The 23,015-nt window shown below is 43.8% G+C and overlaps 1 long non-coding RNA gene across 1 annotated transcript in view; it reads right to left on the bottom strand.

The window, feature by feature from the left end:
• Positions 1-241: 241 nt before the first annotated feature.
• LOC309555839 overlaps positions 242-23,015 on the bottom strand; it is a 45,604-nt gene continuing 22,830 nt past the window's right edge. Inside the window, exon 3 of the long non-coding RNA XR_014225282.1 lies at positions 242-364. This is a non-coding gene — a long non-coding RNA (uncharacterized lncRNA). The remainder of the gene's footprint in view (positions 365-23,015) is intronic.

Raw genomic sequence — 23,015 nt, 5'->3', positions numbered from 1 at the left:
TGTCTACGTTAATCTGGCCCTGAATCCTTGGTCCAGGGACAGTGTCCTCAGTCCGGGGACTGTCCCCGGAAACCGGGGACGTCTGGTCACCCTACCTTACATTGCACTCTAGATGGAAACACAATCCCACACAGGGTCATCCGGAGTTCATACTGTCCATCTTCTTTTTTTTTTTTTAACCAATATAGCAAAGAATAGTGACATACTGTTCATATAACTTATTTATTTGACTTACCTCCTTTTAAGGCACCACAAAAATTAAATTCATCATCTGTTCCTGAACACAAATCATATCTATTATCAGAGACTTTTAAAGCATTGTGCCAGACTTCAAAAGTAGCATATGCATAGTCCAAATTCATTCCTGCAACAAGAGACACATTGGTAATATGTTGCACAAAGTGAAAAACTACAGGATTTGCTATCAAGCAATTTGAATCAAGAAGTCATGTTTCCTACACAAACATACAGTACATGTAAATTGAGCATCACATAAACTAGCAGTATTTGTGATCTCTATTAAACACATTCAGCTTTATTGTTGTGCTACCCTGCTTATTTAGTGTGATTCTGTCTAAAAATAAAAAAATAATTTTCTTACATTACAGGACACAGGATCTAAGTCTTAGACAATTGGGTTTTGTAGCTACATTCAGGTAAATGGACACTGGGAAAAAAAACAAAGCTGTATAGACAGCCCCGGCATAGCCTCTTCCACTGGCAGCAAGCCTCCGTTTTTTGCTAGTGTCCTATGGACATTTTCTCTCTCTGTTCGGACAGAAGCAAAACTTTCCATTTTACTTTTTCTTTGTTAACATGATTACATGTTACAATGATTCTTTAGCCAAGTATCCAGCTATGTAATGGATGTAATCAATGGTTAATAATGGTTATAGTGAAATGCCTATTTCACCGTATGATGCATACCTTATGTGTATATATATATATATGTTACTGCTGCAATTACTACCTTACTCAAAATGGCTGCTAGATCACTCCTCCCTTCGTGGAAGCAAGATGGCACCTCCAGAGAGAGACTACACTCAAAATAGAAGGTTGTCATATCCTGGAAGAAAATCATAGACACATAGATACTCCAATCGCTAGCTTATACGTATTATATATGAGTATTACTGGAATGAATTTCTTGATGCTTTATAAAGCTTAAAAGAGGAACAAATAGAGGCAGAACCAGCTATCTCTGACAAGTGTGTCGGCATATGATTTTCTTTCCTGTGTGCACACACGAGGTTGAGATTGGGCCAGGGGCAGATATAATCTAGGACTGTTTTGGTCCCGATCCAAAACAGCTACTCATAGCCACTGCAGCTTCCATTTAGCAGCTTTCCAGGTTGGTTGACGCCTTGGCTGCACCTTTGGTTTAATCAAACCTTGACCCAGCTAAGAAGGAGGTGCAAGGACAATCTGTAACATTGCTTCAGGCACTGGATCCTGCATGGGACTCAGCTAGTCACATAATGCAATACAGTGAGTTAGCTGCAGGGTGCTATACTGGTGTAACCTTGTCCCTGAAGATTTCCTTGTGAGGCAAGTCCTCTGGCAGGGCAAATTGCTGAAGGGGTTGGGGATATGCCCCTTCCACAAGGTGCTGCATCCCCAGTCCCTTAGGGGTAATTTAGGGTACCTAGGCTGCACCTTCCTTCGGTGGCAGCCCGAAGTGGGATTCTCAGCTGCTGCTCTGTTTTGAATTATGAGCTATTCCTCTGTCTCTAACACGCTCCTGTGCAGGTCAGGGTGTGCCTGTCCAGCCTTGATCCCACCAGGGCTTATTGCACAGGCATGTGCCACTTTGGTCTTTAGGGTGCACAATCAGCTGGCATATCCACTACCTGCCTCTTCCTGGCCACGTGGCACTGTGATCCTTGGATGTTTTGGGCTCCCTATGCCTATAGTGACTGTTCACAGAAGGCATGCCCAGTTCTTCTTCTACAGGTCATGGCTACCCCTGTGGGTTTTTTTTCCCTCACTACAATGGGCGATCATAAAGATGTGAAGGCTGCTATAGCCACAAATTGGGGGCATCTCCATATTATTGCCTTTGTTTTTGAAATGGGATGTCCAACAACATCATATAGGTGTGATGGCCAGGTGTCTACAAACGTTTGGCCATACAGTGCATACTGTATAATTTTAAATAGTAGTAGTAATAGCAAATTTTATAGTTCCACTGCTTTACATCAACATTTTACTTTATACTGTTTAGCTTTCAATTAATTAGCAATACTTATTAAAGTAAAATTAAACTGTCAGCAGTTCAAGTTCTTTAGCAGAAGAGACTTGCCAAAAAAGTAACACCCCACCATGCTAATAGCATTTCTTTTTTTTAAATGTATGCATGCAGTGTATATCCCAGGTCATTCTTACATGTCAAAGCTGTTGGAAGTGCTCGGGATGAAGAAACTCCTGCACACATGTGTAGGAGTTACTTCTTCAGTGTTCATCCATTGGCCAAAGTAGAGCATTTTGTGACCCAGAAAAAGCATCGGTAGAGAAATGGCGTCATTAAATGGAGCAGAAACTGTGGCCTAGACTTGACACTGCTGAAAGTGGGTGCTATGAGAGGTATGTGTGCCATAATGTTCAAATATGGTGTACCTACTTATACAATATGGTGGCAGCTCACCCCCACAAAGTGGCATTTCCCTCTGCAGAGCAATGAATTTACACATAATGAGGGCTAATAATTCTAAAATGTTTATGCTGTGACCATACTAATGATGAAAGTGTAGAATGAATAAAGTGAAAGTGGTGCTGCGCTATTCTATCAATAGTGTGAAAACCAAATAAATCACTAATGTGTCTCATACCAACACTACATGCGATGATGTGCCTGATGAATAAAGTGCATGTGCTGGAAATGAAAAAAGATGTATAGAGGTGGGCAAAGGTGTTTATGAGTTTTAATCTCACAAGGTGCATATAGAGAAAAAAAGATGTGTTCAAAGCAATTAAGTAGAAATAATCATTATTAAACCGTTAGTAGCAAAATTATTATCTAATGATGGTATATGGAGGTATAAATAAAAAGCAATATTATAATCAAAACATTGAAATGCATTAATTAATTAATAATATCATCATATTTAACATCATCATAATTAATATCATTAATATTTATACCTCCATTTACCATCATTAGATAATATTTTTGCTACTAACGGTTTAATAATGATTATTTCTACTTAAGTGCTTTGAACACATCTTTTTTTCTCTATATGCACCTTGTGAGATTGAAACTCATAAACACCTTTGCCCACCTCTATACATCTTTTATCATGCTTTTAAGTGCTTTGAACACATCTTTTTTTTCTCTATATGCACCTTGTGAGATTGCAACTCATACACACCTTTGCCCACCTCTATACACCTTTTATCATTTCCAGCACATGCACTTTATTCATCAGGCACATCATCGCATGTAGTGTTATTATGACACATTAGTGATTTATTGGGTTTTCACACTATTGATAGAATAGCGCAGCACCACTTTCACTTTATTCATTCTGCACCTTTTTGGCATTGGAATTTGCCATTTTCGGTGCTTGCAGCTGTTCTATAGAGATTTTTAAATTTTATATTTTTAAACGTGATAGCGCGTGGGTACCCCCCTTCTTGCTTAATGATGAAAGTGTGTTTCTTTAACCAGCATATATACACTTTGGCATCTAGAAATTCTGTCAACAGCTGCAAGTCATCCAATGACATGCTTGTCACTTTCCTTGAAGGAGCCAGTGCTGGCCTTCCCTGACCACCTGGCACCATCAAAAAGGCACCGGGCTGAGTCAATGCAATTTTGAATTTGTGTGCATGTTTACATCTTGGTACATTGAGCCATTGATGCTCCCTGATGCTCTTGTTTGAAAAGCAGCAAATGATACAGGACTTACTCCCGCCACTAATGTCAAATCCTATCAATATAAATTAACATACAGGACAATTTAAATCAGTAAGTCTTTATCAAACAACAGTTAAGATACTAATATTAACAAAATAATATTGCAGAATACTTCACATGGAAAAAAAATTTGATTTTCGTAGATGGCTCCCCTTACAAGATAAACTTGCACCCAAGGTTACAATCCACAAGAATGACAACATGTGCAATAATTTAGAAATGCTTTAGATGCATTGTGGAAGTCTCCTTCAATTGACTTCAGTGAGAAAGTGCAAACCAATGGAACAAAACTATACAATGCATGGACTTTTCTATGTGCATCAGCACAACATGTCTGGTGTGACTGAAGTCCTTTAATTTATATTGATTGATTTTTTGGAGGAATTGCATTTTACTGTAATTAATAAAGTGAGACAATGCACTCTGGTTGACAAGTAATCATTAAAGCTGAACTACATGCACAGGTATTCATTAATAAATCATTACTTTTCTTTTTAATAAACTGGTGCAGGTACCTGGATTTGACCTGCTATTGGCCTCCTGCAATTTATTTGAACAGCAGTTCTAAAAAGGATAAGTCCGGGCAAAACCTAACTAACGCTAAACCTGCTCTGTGCAACATTCTAACCTTATTCTATCTAACCCTGAAAAGCAAAAATCACTGTACTTATCTATTCTGCAGCCAAACCGGTCCAGTCCCATGCTGAGTTGTCAGCGGTGGCTTTAGCATGGAGGTGGGTGCAGGAGAGGCACTCGAAAACAGAAGCCTCATAGTAACTCTATGGGTGACATCACTTCCCATTCATTTCACAGCCGTTGTCAGTCCTCTCCTGCACATGGCTTCTGCTGCTGGAGACCGGACAGGATCGGGTGCAGAATAGGTAAGTAAAGTGATTTTTGCTTTACAGGGTTAGATAGTTTAGGTTCAGAATGTGGCACAGAGCAAGTTAGAGTTAGTTAGGTTTTGCCTGGACTTATCCTTTAAGCTGGGTATACATGGACCGAAAATCATTGGTTCCACAAGAACTAGCCTGATTTCAATCTGTATGTAACATTCTTCATTCAACAGAAGCCAGTCGTTAGAGCGGCTTCTGTCAAACTCATGCAGGAAAATAATATGTGATGAATCACTCGCGCCAAGGAAAAAATAAAAATAAGTGTAATAATCAAGTAAGTAGACTGCTGCTGTTACAAACCACAATGGTATAGAATGAGAAAAATGTAATATAATATATTACTAACAGCGTAATGTCTCAAGGGGTATAATAGGGGTGCTACGCCTCTGTTGATTTGGGTTGTAGGGTTAGCACCCCTATTATACTCCTTGAGACATTGCTCTGTTAGTAATATATTATATTACATTTTTCTCATGCAGGAAAACCAGCATTCAATCAGCCACTGCAGCCACCAATGTTTTCTGTTGGTGGGGTCAGAATACAATAGCACAACAGAAGAGATCCCTGCATCTACATTGCTTGTGTTGATGCAGGAGTCTGAGTTTTCTTTTTAGTTGCAGTGGGGCCTAACATACCACAGTCTTTCAGTATCCACATAAAATACTTTATTTACCGCACCACAAGCTAGAGTCTCACAAACATAACCCCAACCTAGCAAAGTGAGCTGCGGTGAGGAGTGGGTGTGGGCAAATTGTACTGGATTGTGGGTGTGGCCTAAAGGAACATGGTTACATATAGACTAAGCCTGATGTCAGTAAACATTACACACAGTTGCAGTCCTTGTACCCACAAAATACTTTAACTACTGTGATACAAGCAAAACTTTCACAGACACACATAAACAAAAGGATCACCTTAGAAAAAAAATAAAACAAACAATAGACAGTGAGCAAACACCTTTTCTCAGCCTACATTAAAGTAGACCTTGGTGGTCAGTGTCTGTGCCCCCCTTACATTGGTGGTCAGTGTCGGTGCCCCTCTTATATTGGTGGTCAGTGTCTGTGCTCCCTTTACATTGGTGGTCAGTGGCTGTGCCCGCCTTACATTGGTGGTAATTTTCTGTGCCCCCTTACATTGGTGGTCAGTGTCTGTGCCCCTCTTACATTGGTGGTCAGTGTCTGTGCCCTCCCTTACATTGGTGGTCAGTGGCTGTGCCCGGCTTACATTGGTGGTCATTTTCTGTGCCCCCCTTACATTCGTGGTCAGTGTCTGTTCCCCTCTTACATTGGTGGTCAGTGTCTGTGCCCCCCTACTTTGATGGTCAATGTCTGTGCCCCCCTTTACAATGGTGGTCAGTGTCTGTGCCCCCCCCCCCTTACATTGGTGGTCAATGTCTGTGCCCCTCTTACATTGGTGGTCAGTGTTTGTGCCCCCTTACTTTGATGGTCAGTGTCTGTGCCCCCCCTTACATTGGTGGTCAGTGTCTGTGTCCCCCCTTACATTGGTGGTCAATGTCTGTGCCCCTCTTACATTGGTGGTCAGTGTTTGTGCCCCCTTACATTGGTGGTCAGTGTATGTGCCCCGCTTACATTGGTGGTCAGTGTATGTGCCCCCCTTACTTTGGTGGTCAGTATCTGTGCCCCCCTTACATTTGTAGTCAGTGTCTGTGCCCCCTTACTTTGATGGTCATTGTGTCCTCAGTGTGCTCCCACACATTGGTCTCTCTTTTGTTTATGATCACTGGGAGCAATTCCTGATCAGCAGAGAAGCGTGGGCACTGGACACAGGGAGCAAGGGGAGCAGGAAGAGGATAAACATCACAGAAGAAAGGGGCAGACTCTCAAATGTAAACACAGGCTGGGCACAGTCTGAATGGCTCAGTGTCTTTGCTCATCATAATCTTTGTGTGGGAGGTTGGGACACCCAGGGCACCCTGCAGGAGAGGTGTGGTATGTTCCTAGTGTGTGAAAAAACAAAATTAAAGCTGCGCTATGGTGATGAAGTGTCTCAAAAGTGCTGCTGTGCAAGAAAATCAAAAGGATTTTAAACGTGATAGTGCAAGGGAACAGCGCAGATTTGATGTAATAAAAATATTTCCCGTGAAAATAAATAAATATATATAAATATACAAAAGTATGAAAGTGCACCTATTATGAATACAATCACTTTAAAACACCCAGTGAAGTGAAAAAGAAAAAATTCATGAATAATACAGTCCATAAATCTCAGAGAACAAACAGTCCAATTAATACTCCAGCAGGTAGCCAGTGAAAGATAGAAACCAGGAAATAAGGTGCTCAGGTGCTAAAGATCTTGTGCGAATTCATGCTGCAATGGTGCGGTGGTAGGTGACTTTTCCTCTCCCCCCAGGTATTGAACTTACCGGACAAAGTGGACCCTTAAACCTTATAGTGTCAGGGTCATACAGGCGGAGTCCGGCTACAGATCCGGAACACACTCCTTGGGTCTGGGCAGAGACCACTAGGGTTCTCCTATGGGCTTTCACCAAGTCAGGGTAAGGATCGTATATAAAAGGAAAGAGATCTCCAATAGTGTGATATTGCTATGGCTTCTTATTTATTGAAAAAAATGCAGATAAAACACTCACATTTGATGAATTAAAACAGGCGATGTATGGTCATATACTCGGTATGATTGCCAACAATCACGGTGTGCAGCGGGCTCCTCTGGCTCCGGCGTGCGTTCCACCGCTACCGGAAATGACGTAACGGAAGGCGGTGGGTGGTCTTTGGTAAGAGTAATTAGCATGAGGAAAGGTCTCTTTGTTGGAGCAGGTTAATGGTATGGGCTAAATAAAGTGTCCTTCCTGGGGCATGTGGCAGGCTAGCCTGGAAATGGAAAGTAAATGAACAGAAGACAAATCCAAATCAAATCAATATTTGGTGACCACCCTTTGCCTTCCAAACAGCATAAATTCTTCTCTACACCTGCACACGTTTTTTGAAGGAGCTCAGCAGGTAGGCTGTTCCAAACATCTTGGAGAACTAACTACAGATCTTTTGTGGATGTAGGCTGCCTCAAACCTTTCGACCACTTCATGTAATCCATGAATGACTCAATGATGTTGAGATCAGGGCTCTGTGGGGGCCAAGCCATCACTTCCAAAGCTCCTTCAGCCAGCCCTTCACTGAAGATAGTTCTTAATGACATTGGCGGTAGGTTTGGGGTCGTTACCCTGCTGCAGAATAAATTAGGGGCCAACCACACACCTCTCTGCTGGTATGGCATGATGGATAAGTACAGTAAAACCTTAAATTATGAGTAACTTGGTCTGCGAGTGTTTTACAAGATGAGCAAATGTTTTAAATAAAATGTAACTTGATAAACGAGCGAGGTCTTGACATAGCAGTAGCGTTACGTCACAACTGAGTATAAGGCTTGGTTCACACTGATGCGAATTGGATGTGGGTTTTCCCCGCATCCAATTGGCATGACAGGAGACTGTGACCAGTTCTCAAAGGAGCCGGTTCACATATCTCCAGGGTGGCCACGGAGCGCAGTGCACAAGGGTCCTGTGCATCTTTGGCTCTGTTTCAGGTCCAAATTCAGGCATAAATTTGGGCCTGATTCGTCCCTGAAACGGAGAACAGGGAAGCCCGAACCCCTGCTGTGAGCCACGCTTGCACACAGTGTGAACCCATCCTGAGTCAATGAGAGCTGTCTTAATTTTCACTACTTAAGTCACTCCGACTTTAGAAAAGGTTCCCGTACTACTTCAAGACAAATTCTGTCCAACTTGTGCCCATAGACTTTAATGGAAGTTGCCTCAAAGTCAGATCCTTATCTTAGTTGATGTGATTTGGATCTGACAATACAGGAAGATTACCCAGGCGTTACCCGAAGTTTCTTCGAAGTTGCCTGAAAAAGTTGTGCCGACTTTCAGGTCATGGCAGTGTGAACGGCCTCTCTTCTATTTTATACTCTGTAGCTCCTGAAGTGCAGGTTAATTTATTTTATTTTTACAATATACTTCATACTGTATTTTGTATTGCTTTAATAATTTTTATATGAATAAATGGTTGCGGAACAAATCATCTGAGTTTCCATTATTTCTTATGGGAAAATTTGCTTTGATATACGAGTGTTTTGGATTACAAGCACGTTCCTGGAACTAATTATATTCCCAATCCAATGTTTTAATGTATCTTTCTGTATCTCTCAGCATTGAGTACATCATTGATCCTAACCAAACCTCCAACTCCATTTGCAGAAATGCAGCTCCAGACTTGCAAGGAACCTCCACCATGCATCACTGTTGCTTGCAGACACCTATTATTGTACTGCTTTCCAGCCTGTAAATAAACTGCCTCCTGCTACAGCCACATATTTCAAATTTTGAATTTTTGCATTTTTCTGCACCCCAGTTCCTATGTTTTCATGCATAGTTAAGTCACTTAACGTTGTTTCCATGTCGGGGTTTGGCTTTTTGGCCCCAATTCTTCCATGAAAACCACTTCTGGACAGACTTCTCTTAACAGTAGGTGGGTGTACTTGGGTCCCACTGGTTTCCGCCAGTTCTGTGCTGATGACACGGCACACTTCTGATGTCGAAGGGAAGTAGGCATAATGTGCTTTCATCTGCTGCATTAAGTTCCTTGGCTGACAACTGGGTCTAAAGTCCTCAACATTGCCCGTTATTTAGTGCTTCTTCAAAAGAGCTTGAACAGCACATCCTAGTCTGCTTTGAAATATTTTCCATTGAGAGACCTTGCTGTTGCAGTATAACTACCTTGTGTCTTGTTGCTGTGCTCAGTCTTGTCATGGTGTACCTGTGACATGAAGTTGTCTTCCACAACCTACCCTTAGTAGCAGAGTTTTGTTTTTCCTCACCCAGTTTTAACCTTCCTACACATCTGTTTCTATTTCAGTTAATGACTGTGGGCCTAATTCACTAAGAATAAGGAGTAGAAATAGTCATTCAATATTTAATTACTCCCAATTAAAACAACTGAGACCTCTACTAGGTGAGCATGTGAACTGAAAGTAGGAGTACAAATATGCGAATATGCATTAGTGAATTCAAAATCGGCATAGTCACGGTTCCATACCTGGCAAGCTGTAACGCTCCTGCGTTTTCTGAAACAAGATGGATTTGCAGCTGCAGAAAAACTCCACTCAGCAGTCATGTAGAGATACGTTGAAATACCAATTCCAACTCCCAAGACTCATCACTGTGGTCTGTCTGATTCAGCATACAAATATACACACTCAATAAGATGTTCCTGGAGTGATAGATGTATATAGCAGTATAATGGTGATGAGCTGAAGAGACAGGTATGAACAGTGACAATAGGTGAACAGCACTTGAGAGAAATGTTCATGAGAGTATAGATGGTAACAGGTAGGATGCAGATAGGTTAGCAATCATGTATGGTAGTAGGTGGTAGGATAGCAGATGACATACAGGAGAGACTAACCCAGTGCAAGGATAGATGTTAGTAGGCTCAAGAGCTAGCAATCTAAATAATAGTGCAGATGATAGTAACAGTCCTTAATATGCAGAGCTAGATAGTGTAAGCTTAGTAGGAAGGTTATGGAGGATTCCCCTGCGGGGTACTTATCACTAATAGCAAGCAGTAGTAGAGAGGTTCGGTATGAGCGAGTGATCCGGTAGCGGGATACAGGGATCAGCAGCGAGGTTCCGACAGCGAGGTACGCTTGTAAGCATATGAGCTTCAAGGCAGGATGAAGAGTGAAGGGTGAAAGCAGCATGCCGGGAGTGATCGGGTGGCGAGACACAGGATCAGATATGGAACAAGTTCAGGTAGCGAGATACAGGAGCGAGTAACATCTGGTATGCTGACTTCAGGCAGGGACGATCCAACCATGACGGTTGAACGAACATGTGAGTGAGAACGCCGGCGGTTGAAATAGCCGCTCTGCGGCGCTCAGTGATGACAGCATCCGTCTTAAAGGTGTATGCGCACCTACCAGAAGAGAATGGTGGGACGCATACACTGAATTGGAAAGTGGAATAAGAGTACCAGAGGTACCAGAACATTACAGTACCCCCCCCTTAAGGCCGGCTCCGGAAGGCCTCTAGAACTGTTTTTTCCGGGTATTTCGCATGAAAATTGCGAATCAGCCTAGGGGCATGTATATCAGAGGTATCCAGCCAGGTGTCGTCTTAGGGCCCATAGTTCTTCCATCGTACTAGATATTGGAGTCTTCTTCTGTGGATACGAGAATCCAGAATCTCCTTTATCTCATATTCTTCTCCGCCTTCAACTTGTACAGGAGGTGGAGGTGGGATGGTAGGCCTTATTCCTTGGTCAGGAACATGGGGCTTCAGTAGCGACACATGGAAGATGGGATGTATCTTGAGGTCTGTTGGTAATGTGAGCTGTACTGCAGCTTTTCCAATAAGTTTCCTGATTGGGAAGGGTCCCAAGAATAGAGGCCCAAGATTTTGCTAGGGATCTTTAATCTTAAAGCGGTTGTAAACCTGAAAAAAAAAAAAAAACCTGCAAGACAAAGCCATAATGAGCTAGTATGCATCGCATACTAGCTCATTATGCATTACTTACCTTAGAACGAAGCCCCGACGCGGACCCCCGGACATCGCTGTGGGCGCCGCCATGATCCGGAAGCGTCTCTTCCGGGTTCGGCGGCTCCGGCTCTGTGATTGGCCGGAGCCGCGATGACGTCACTCCCGCGCATGCGCGCGGGAGTGATTTTCCGGCAAGCTGCCGGCTAGGAAAACTGAAGGTCCCCCCGGACCTTCAGAGCGCATGCGCCGCTCGCGTGAGCGGCTGCATGCACTGCAAATATCTCCTAAACCGTGCCGGTTTAGGAGATATTAATTATACCTACAGGTAAGCCTTATTATAGGCTTACCTGTAGGTAAAAGTGTCAAAAAGCGGGATACTACCGCTTTAAGTTTTTTGTTGATAGCCAAACGAGGTCCCCAATAGCATACTGAGGAGAAGGTCTTCTACGAAGGTCATAGTACTTTTTTTGTTGACTATGAGCGTGTGAGATGGTAGTATTAAGTAAACCCAGAGAGTCTTTTATTTGGGTAAGATAGTCTGAGGCTACTGGGTTACTTGATAGAAGGATGCGTGGTGGAAGAATAGTGGGATGAAACCCATAGTTCAAGTAGAACGGACTCTGTTTGGTCGTACTGTGGGTTGCGTTGTTGTAGGCAAATTCTGCCAGAGGGAGGAGATCCACCCAATCATCCTGTAGGTATGATGTGTAGCAACGTAAATATTGCTCGATGCACTGGTTGACTCTTTCAGTCTGTCCGTTGGTCTGAGGATGGTAGGGAGAAGTGAGCTTTCGCTCAATTCGTAGTATGTGACATAGTTCTTGCAAAAAATTGGAGATGAATTGTGATCCACGGTCAGACAAAAGAGTTTTTGGAATTCCATGTAACTTAAAGACATGTTTCATCAGTAGTTCCGCTGTTTGTTTGGACGAAGGTAGTCTGCGAATAGCAACGAAATGTGCCATCTTTGTCAGATGGTCCACTGACACTAAAATGGTATTAAATCCTTTGGAAGGTGGTAGTTCTACTATAAAGTCCAAGGACACAACTTCCCATGGAGTCTGGGGTATTGGTAGACTGCATAGTAGACCGGATGGTTTTGTAGTGTCAATTTTGGACCTGGCACAGACGTTGCATGATGAGACAAATTTTTGTATAGATGTCTTCATATCAGGCCACCAAAACTGCCTGGTAAGCAAATTAAGGGTCTTTGTCATACCCATATGTCCTGCCATAGGCACATCATGTGACAATTCCAAGATCTTGGTGCGCATAGTAGGGGGTATGTAGAGTTTGTCGTTGTAGTAGAGGAAGCCTTCTGCATCAGCACTTAGTTGTGGTGGATGTGAATCCAAACCTATACTGTGCAGAATCTCTTCCTTCAAGGAACGGACAACCCCAATAATACGCTTGTAGGGTATTATAGGAACGGAAGGGATTTCGGAGCAATTATCTTCAGTTAATCGTGATAGCGCATCCGCTTTTTTATTCTTGTCTGCAGGTGTGTAGGTCACTAGGAAGTTAAATCTTAGGAAGAATAGTGACCATCGTACCTGCCGGTGGGAGAGGGTTTTGTTAGTCTGAAGATATTGAAGATTTTTATGATCTGTATATATGAGTATTGGTAATCGGGTGCCTTCAAGTAGATGTCGCCAATTCTCCAGAGCCAGTTTTATAGCAAGCAGTTCCTTTTCACCCACTGGGTAATTCACCTCTGGGCTGCTTAGAGATTTAGAGAAGAAGGCGACTGGATGGAGTGGTGAAGTATTCGTTGGTCGTTGGGAGAGAACTGCTCCTACTGCCATATTTGACGCATCTACTTCCAGAATGTATTGGAGGGATGGGTCTGGATGGCGTAGTATGGGAGCAGAGGTAAAGCTTGTTTTTAACAAGCGAAAAGCTTCATTTGCTTCATCTGACCATTTAAATGGTTTCTTAATACTTGTGAGTTGTGTGAGAGGTCTCACAATGGCAGAGAAGTTCTTGATGAACTTCCTATAGAAGTTTGAAAATCCAAGGAATCGCTGTAGTGCTTTGCGGGTGGTTGGTATAGGCCAATCCTGAATACAGGATATCTTACTCATATCCATCTTAATTCCTGTTTTGGATATGATGTATCCTAGGAATAATACTTCTTCTTTATGAAATAAGCATTTTTTTAGTTTCACGTATAGATTGTGTGTGAGTAATCTGGATAACACAAGTCTTACATGTTTTATATGTTCAGACAAGGATCGTGAATAAATAAGTATATCGTCCAGATATACCACAACACAGACATCAAGTAAGTCTCTAAAGATATCGTTTATGAATCGTTGGAAGGCTGCGGGAGCGTTACATAGCCCAAATGGCATTACAAGATATTCGAACAATCCGTATCTGGTTCTGAATGCTGTCTTCCACTCATCTCCATCACGGATTCGGATTAGATTGTATGCCCCTTTCAGGTCCAATTTTGAAAAGTAGGTAGCTCCACGCACTTGTTCAATGAGTTCAGGGATAAGCGGCAAAGGATAGCGATCTTTTACTGTAATGGCGTTCAATTGCCTATAGTCGATAATAGGCCTGAGACTTGAGTCTCTATTGCGGACAAAAAAAAGTCCTGCAGCTGTGGAAGAAGTGGAAGGTCTAATAAAACCTTTTGTCAAATTCTCATCCAAGTATTCCTTGAGATGGGAAAGTTCATCCTGCGAAAGAGGATAAACATGACCAAAAGGCAATTTACTATTTGGGAGTAGATCAATAGTGCAATCATAATCCCTATGGGGAGGCAGTACTTGAGCATTTTTCTCAAGAAAAACTTCGGACAGATCCTGATAGCATAGTGGTGCAATCTCATCTGACACCACAGACAGGATCTTTCCATAAGACGGGAGGTTACACGTACTCTCGCAATAGTAAGAGAGGAAGGTTAGGGTCCGTTTCTTCCAATCTATGGTTGGTTGATGTGTGTGTAACCAGGGAAGTCCCAAAACAATGGGAAAGTGGGGCGAAGATAATAGGTCGAAGGTAGTGGTCTCCGTATGAGACTCGTTAGTGGTGACAAGAGTGCATGTGTCTGATTAGTGATTGGGCCAGAAGATAACGGAATACCGTTAATAAGACTCACAGAGACAGGCTTAGGTTTTGAAATAATAGGTACTTTATTTAAAGTAGCAAAACGTATATCGATATAATTTCCGCAAGATCCTGTGTCGATCATGGCCTTAGTGGTAATCCTAGTCTGGTCCCACTGCAATGTCAAACGAACAAAAAGATAAGGGTTAGTAAATTAAGTTGTCAATCCCCCTAGGAGGACATGTGAACACTCACCCTCTTTTTTGCGGACAAGGGGACAGACGCTTATCATGTGATCCGGGGATGCGCAGTACAAGCAAAGATTACTGGATCGTCTCCTGGCTCTTTCAGTAGTTGATAAAGGTGGGCGTATGGTTCCTACCTCCATAGGAGTAGGGTCAACGGCCGAAATCCGAGAAGGACTGGACAATGGCATTCCCATTTTTTCAGCCTTTCTTTCTCGCAGCCTCCTGTCTATGTTGATACTGAGTTGTATCAAAGCATCCAGGGTGTCCGGTAAATCCGCTCGGGCGAGCTCGTCTTTAACGGCTTCTGATAGGCCGAGTCTAAATTGAGTTCTCAGAGATGTATCATTCCACCCTGAATCAAGGGTCCATCTTTTGAACTCTGCTACAAAGTCTTCTACAGGTCTCCTACCTTGTTTCAAGGACCTCAATTGAATATCGGCAGTACTCTGCCTATTGGGGTCATCATATAGACTAGCGAGTTCCGCTAGGAATAAAGCATAGGAGTTGAGAAGCTGATCATTTTTCTCAAAGAGAGAGTCTGCCCAGGCCCGTGGATCACCCGTTAGGTATGAAATAATAGTACAGACTTTGATATGATCAGTAAGGTAGGTACGAGGTTTTAGCAAGAAAAGTAACTGACAGGCGTTTTTGAATTCACAAAATTTTTTGCGATCACCTGTAAACACTAGAGGAGGATTTATTTTGGGTTCAGGGGGCTGAGCAGCGGCAAGTTGTGATAGACGGGTTACCTGCTGCTTCAGAGCCTGATTGTCTTCTTTTAATTCAGTAAGAGCGTGTATTACCGCAGTCACTTGTTGTTTTAATTGTGTCACTTGAGTGGGTAAATCTGCTGAATCCATTTTAGGTTCGTTGAATCTGTAACGCTCCTGCGTTTTCTGAAACAAGATGGATTTGCAGCTGCAGAAAAACTCCACTCAGCAGTCATGTAGAGATACGTTGAAATACCAATTCCAACTCCCAAGACTCATCACTGTGGTCTGTCTGATTCAGCATACAAATATACACACTCAATAAGATGTTCCTGGAGTGATAGATGTATATAGCAGTATAATGGTGATGAGCTGAAGAGACAGGTATGAACAGTGACAATAGGTGAACAGCACTTGAGAGAAATGTTCATGAGAGTATAGATGGTAACAGGTAGGATGCAGATAGGTTAGCAATCATGTATGGTAGTAGGTGGTAGGATAGCAGATGACATACAGGAGAGACTAACCCAGTGCAAGGATAGATGTTAGTAGGCTCAAGAGCTAGCAATCTAAATAATAGTGCAGATGATAGTAACAGTCCTTAATATGCAGAGCTAGATAGTGTGAGCTTAGTAGGAAGGTTATGGAGGATTCCCCTGCGGGGTACTTATCACTAATAGCAAGCAGTAGTAGAGAGGTTCGGTATGAGCGAGTGATCCGGTAGCGGGATACAGGGATCAGCAGCGAGGTTCCGACAGCGAGGTGCGCTTGTCAGCATATGAGCTTCAAGGCAGGATGAAGAGTGAAGGGTGAAAGCAGCATGCCGGGGGGGATCGGGTGGCGAGACACAGGATCAGATATGGAACAAGTTCAGGTAGCGAGATACAGGAGCGAGTAACATCTGGTATGCTGACTTCAGGCAGGGACGATCCAACCATGACGGTTGAACGAACATGTGAGTGAGAACGCCGGCGGTTGAAATAGCCGCTCTGCGGCACTCAGTGATGACAGCATCGGTCTTAAAGGTGTATGCGCACCTACCAGAAGAGAATGGTGGGACGCATACACTGAATTGGAAAGTGGAATAAGGGTACCAGAGGTACCAGAACATTACACAAGCCCTATTTGAAGATTCAAATTTAAAGCAGGCCCAAATCAAATATATTCTCGAGGGACTGAAATTGGCTATGTCTAATAACTATTTTTGGTACGCCAATACTTTTATGTACAAACAAAAGGTGTCGGAATGAGGGATCGATATGCCCCCAGTGTCGCGAACCTATTTATGAACATGTTGGAGGAAGAGCTAGTATATAACATTCACAGACCCAATTTATGTTTCTACCGTCGGTATATAGATGATATTGTTATGTTATGGGATGGAACAGAGGAAACCCTCGAATGTTTCCTACAAGAGTTGAACAACAACAGATACGACGTCAAATTTTCGGGAACACACAACAAGGAACAAATCGACTTTCTGTTCTTACGATTATATATGGAGGGGAATAACCTACAAACAAAAACCTACTTTAAACCTACGGATAAAACAGGCACATCCCCACTTCTAGCTGTCACCACCCCAAGTGGAAACAAAACATCCCTAAGGGCCAATACATGAGATTAAGGCGAAATTGTGCAAAACTGGAAGAAAATTAATCACAAGCAGAAGTGATTACTAAGAAGTTTGAAGAAAAGGGCTATCAGAGGAGGACACTAGAGACCACCAAGAATTAGGTCTTGAATATGAACGGAGGAGATCTACTGACTAGCAAAACAAAAAGCAATAATGGCCAAATTGATTGCGCATTCATCACTGGTTTCAACAATCATTTCAATCTGTGGAAAATATTTTTTAAGAAATATTGGCCTATTCTGAAATCAGATAAAACCCTCTCTAAGATCCTACCAAATAGGCCTGAGTTTATATATACCGGAAAGCACCCACATTGAGGAACCGATTGGTTTACAATGTGGTAGATCCACCAAGAAGGGTTAAACTATTCCCGGAATTGAAAGGATTTATTAGGTGCCGAAGATGCCTGGCGTGTAAAAATAATCTAACACAAGAGAGGAAAACCACTTCCTTCAAATCAAGGGTTAACAAGAAAACTTTTCAAATAAGGGAATTAATCACTTGTCAGAGTACCCATGTAACCTATATAGTGGAGTGTCCTTGTAAACTCCAATACATGGGAAGGACCACGGGACCTTCTTTATTATGATGATGTTCGCATAAGGGAATATATTAAAAATATTAAGAATGGCTTCCCTAAACACAGTTTGTCCAAGCATTTCTCTGACGTACATAACCGAAATCCCAAAGGACTAATTTTTTATGGTATTGATAGGATTAAAGGGCACTGGAGAGGGGATAACAAGACAATAAAAATATCAAGAAACGAGACCAAGTGAATTTACCTATTTGAATCCCTCCAGCCTGGGGGCTTGAATTTGGACATAGATTTGAATTGCTTTATTTCCAATTATTGACACTAGGGCTTATCACCACTTGTGCTCCTTCTTTCTTGAGCTACTTCTGTTCTGATACATCAACTTCCCCAGACTTTATTTATTTTTTCATCTATGGCCCTTTGGTCTACCCCGCCTTCTCCCTTGGGTCCACCTATTGAGTACCATATTGGTCTAGCATAGTTCTTGACACACACTACCTCTTTTTGTGAGCATATGAAAAGATTTTATACACCTTTTCTGGTTTTTACAACTAGTATTATTTCTTGATCGGCGAGACTATAGGGCATTTACACCTAGGACACCTCCAGTGCTTATACACCCTGGGAGGCCCTATAGTAACTATTTATCTATATAGGGATAACCCACTATATGATTTTTCCCCCCTTCCCTTCTGTTCTCCTTCCTTTAAGGGTCCCTCAGATCTAGGTTATATATAACAACTGTGTACACTATCACTACCAAATGTTAGGATTCGGTAACCTGATATTAATTATTGGTATGGCATCTGATTTACCTACCAGATAATGTATCCATTGAGATTTAAAGATGTTTAGGGCCTGTAGACATATTCAATTCTCGTTTAATTTTGTATACTTTAACTTCAACAATGTCATAAGTGTGTTGTCATGGACTTGCAATAGAGCTTGGCAAGCTTACCTGTACCTTCATGTCTGTATTAGAGGTCAGACTGCATTTCTGGATCCTTTTTATCACCTCTACTTCCTGTTCCTGCCCCGCCCAGGTCATCACAGGAAGTCTATATTAACCAATGCACTGCAGGTCTGCTTTGCTGTTCAACAGTATTCGTTTCCTGTTTCCTGTTTGCCGTGTGTTTGAACTACTCTTCTGTGTACCGACTTTGGCTTGTCTCCGACAATTCCAGTTTGCCTATTACCCTGACCTTGGCCTGTCCCTTGACTACCCTTGTCTGCCTGTTACCCTGACCTCAGCTTACCCATCACCATTCTGTGTGTCCTGAGTGGCTGCTTTCCTTACTGAGCGTGACCTGGGGGACCCCAGGGCCGCGACCTGGGCCCAGCTGCAGCGAAGTCCATCCTCACCACTAGAGGCCCTGGTGAACACCTGCTGGGTCTTAGACTCCGCACCCAGGGGAATTTTGGGCTCACGTTCCGGTCCATCCGCAGCAGTCTGCTATTGGGTTCACTACCTTGCGCTGCGCCCCTGCCTCCAACAGGGTGCAGTTGTCACCTGGCCACAGGTGACCTGACAGTTTGAACAGCCATGAACCCGGCCGACATGCCGCTCCCTCCAGATGATCCATTACAGGGCTTAGTTCACAGACTCGAGACGCAAGAAGCTAATCAGACTCAGGTGATGCGATTCCTGCAGGAGCTGTCTTGCCGCTTTGAACAGCTTCAGACCTCGTTGGGAACCTCGAATCCGCAACACCAAGAGCAACCAGTGGCTGGGCCTGTCGCGCCAGTCACAGATTCGCATTCACTGAATCTACCTCCTCCAATCCGTTTTTCTGGAGACTCCAAGGCCTGCAGGGGGTTTCTTAGCCAATGCACCATCCATTTTGAGCTTCAGCCGCAAAACTTCCGGTCTGATCGGGCAAAGGTAGCCTATATTATTTCCCTCCTCTCCTTTCTAGCCTGGGCTGCCCCCCTATGGGAGAGGAATGATCCGGTAGTTTCCAACCTGTCTGACTTCCTGAAGCTCTTTCGTAATATCTTCGAGGAGCCGGCTCGGGTTTCAGCTAGTGCTCTTTTACGTCTCTGCCAAGAATCCCGTTCAGTGGGACAATATGCTCTTCAGTTCCGTATCCTCTCAGCTGAGTTGAGCTGGCACAATGAGGCCCTGGTCACTACCTTTTTGCAGGGTCTATCTGAACGAGTGAAGGACGAATTAGCGGGAAGAACCTTCCCCGTCGGTCTGGACGAGGTCATCACCTTATGTAACCAGATCGATATTCGTTTTCAGGAGAGGTCCATAGAAAGAAAACGCCAACACTCCCTGGGATCTAGCCAGTCTGAGCTCCCCTCTCTTCATTCCATGGAGCATCCTCTGCCTGAGGAACCCATGCAGCTGGGCCGGACCAGACTAACCCCAGAGGAACGTGCTAGGCGCAGAACTTTGGGCTTGTGACTCTATTGTGGAGGCAAGGGCCATTTTCGTGACTCCTGTTCGCTTCGTCCGGGAAATGCTCGGGTCTAATACATTTGGAAGGTGGAGTATTGGACCCAGAAACATCACCTTCCCGTCTTCTTCTTCCAGTGTCCCTTCATGTAAGCACTTCTCCCCAATCAACCCTTGCATATCTGGATTCCGGGGCTGCCGGCAACTTTATGGACTGGAGAACTGCTTCTTCTATGAAGCTCACCCTTTCCCCCCTTTCTACGCCATTGGTAGTCTCGGCTATTGATGGCACTGTTCTTCCAGGGGGCCCTATTCGCTTCCAGACACTACCCATTAGGATGTCAGTAGGGATTCTCCACCAGGAGTGGATATCCTTTCTCATCCTGCCCAAAGCCTCTACTCCCATTGTATTGGGCCTTCCTTGGCTACAGCTCCACTCTCCCCATGTGGACTGGGTCTCTGGGCAGATCCTGGCTTGCTTGGGGCCCTTCATGTTTCTCGTCATGTCTTTCCAAGGTGACCCCTAAGGAGAGACTTCCGGTTGCTACCACATCGGTATCTTCTGACCTTCCCGCTGCATACAGCGATTACCGGGATGTGTTCTGTAAAAAATCAGCTGAAGTGCTTCCTCCCCACAGGTCTTTTGACTGCGCCATTGACCTTGTTCCCGGGGGAACTCTGCCCAGGGGTCGTACCTACCCATTGTCCATCCCTGAGACCCAGGCCATGTCTGAGTATGTCGCAGAGAATCTTGAGAAAGGTTTCATCCGGAAATCCTCATCGCCTGCAGGAGCAGGGTTCTTTTTTGTCGCCAAGAAGGATGGTACCTTAAGACGCTGTTACTATTAAAAACCGATACCCCTTACCCTTAATATCTGAACTATTCGATAGGTTGAAGGGTGCCTCCATTTTCACCAAGTTGGATCTCAGAGGGGCGTACAACCTCATTCGAATTTGTGAAGGTGATGAATGGAAGACGGCGTTTAACACTCGGGACGGTCACTACTAATACCTGGTCATGCCTTTTGGGCTGTGTAATGCCCCAGCTGTGTTTCAAAACTTTGTCAATGAGATCTTCAGGGACCTGCTGTACCAGTTTGTTGTCATCTATCTGGATGACATTCTGATCTTTTCGGAAAATCTGCATGTCCATAGAAACCATGTCAGCACTGTACTCCAGCGCCTTCGAGAGAATAATCTCTATGCCAAGCTGGAGAAATGTTCCTTTGAATGTTCTGAGATCCTATTTCTAGGATGCTTTGTCTCAAGTTTGGGCCTTCGTATGGATCCTGGGAAGGTCTTAGCCATTACCAACTGGCCCCTTCCTGCTAGTCTTAAGGCCACACAGCGCTTTCTTGGCTTCACAAATTACTATAGGCAGTTCATAAGGAATTACTCTTCCATTGCTGCACCTATTATCGCCTTGACCAAGAAGGGTGCTAATGCCAAAGTCTGGCCCCCCGAAGCTGTAGCTGCGTTTCATGATCTGAAACAGGCCTTTGTCTTTGGGCCTCTCTTGAGGAGACCTAATCCTGGGGATGCATTCTTTATTGAAGTGGACGCTTCTTCAGTGGGGGTGGGAGCTGTTCTTCTTCAACTCTTTGAGAAGAAACGTCAACCATGTGCGTTCTTTTCCAAAACATTTTCTCAGGCAGAGAGAAATTATGCCATCGGCGACCGGGAACTTCTCACAATTAAATTGGCGCTGGAAGAGTGGCGTCATCTTTTGGAAGGTTCTCCTCACCCCATAACGATCTTCACCGATCACAAGAATTTACAGTACCTACAGAATGCTAAACGTTTGAATCCCAGACAGGCCAGGTGGAGTCTTTTCTTTTCCCGTTTTCATTTCACGATTACGTACAAACCTGGTTCCTGTAACGGTCGGGCTGATGCACTTTCAAGGTCCTTTGACACTTTGGACGAGAAGTCACTCCTGAACCTGAGCCGATCATCCGCACTTCATGCATTATTGCCCATTCTACCACCCTGGACTCGAAGATTCCTCCTGGTAAGACCTTTGTCCCCACTGAGCTAAGAACTAAGATTCTTCGTTGGGGGCATGATTCCAAGGTGGCAGGCCACGCAGGGTTTCTCCGCTCCTTCTTGCTTATCAGCCGTCACTACTGGTGGCCTAATCTCCGCTCGGAGGTCAAAGACTATGTCAAGGCTTGTCATGTCTGTGCTCAGTCTAAATCCTCCACACAAGCTCCTGCTGGTCTCCTCATGCCTTTGCCCATTCCTAAGGAACCCTGGGCTCATATTGCCATGGATTTTATCACCGATCTCCCACTGTCGGACGGTAATACAGTAATTTGGGTGATAGTCGATCGGTTTTCCAAGATGGCTCATTTTGTTCCCCTTCCTGGTCTTCCTTCTGCTCCTGCCTTGGTTCCCATTTTTATTCGAGAAATTTTCCGCCTCCATGGGGTTCTTTCTCACATTGTTTCTGACAGGGGCGTTCAATTTACGTCTCGTTTCTGGAGAGCCTTTTGCAAATCCCTCAATATTGCCTTGGATTTTTCCTCATCTTACCATCCTCAATCTAATGGGCAGACGGAGAGGGTTAATCAGGAGTTAGAGGTTTTTCTTCGCACCTTAGTCTCCGCTCATCATGACGATTGGTCCTCTCTACTTCCGTGGGTGGAATTTTCACATAACAATCATGTAAATACCAGTTCGCAGAAAACACCCTTTTTCGCAGTTTATGGAAGACATCCTCAACTTCCGCTTCCCATGGCCTGTTCTCCGGATATCCCAGCGTTGGCTTCAGCTCAGGAGTCCTTCAATTCTATCTGGAGTGACGTTCATGATTCCCTCCGGGCAGCTGCCGACAAATTCAAAGGCTTTGCTGACCGCTGGAGGCGTAAACCACCTTCTCTTCAGCCAGGGGACAAAGTTTGGCTCTCCACCAGGAACATCAAGCTTTGAGTGCCTTCCCTGAAGTTTGCTCCAAGATTCATTGGTCCGTATACCATAATTTCTAAACTGAATCCGGTTTGTTTCAAACTGCAGATCCCCAAAAGCCTCAGAATTACTAACTCCTTCCATGTTTCCCTTTTGAAGCCTTTAGTCCTCAATAAGTTTTCTCGTCCTTTCCCT

This window comes from Pelophylax lessonae, assembly GCF_965119305.1.
Source record: "Pelophylax lessonae genome assembly, chromosome: 5".
NCBI lineage: Eukaryota > Metazoa > Chordata > Amphibia > Anura > Ranidae > Pelophylax > Pelophylax lessonae.
Note: the sequence above shows the minus strand (reverse complement) of the source record. Positions and strands in the feature narration are given on the sequence as shown.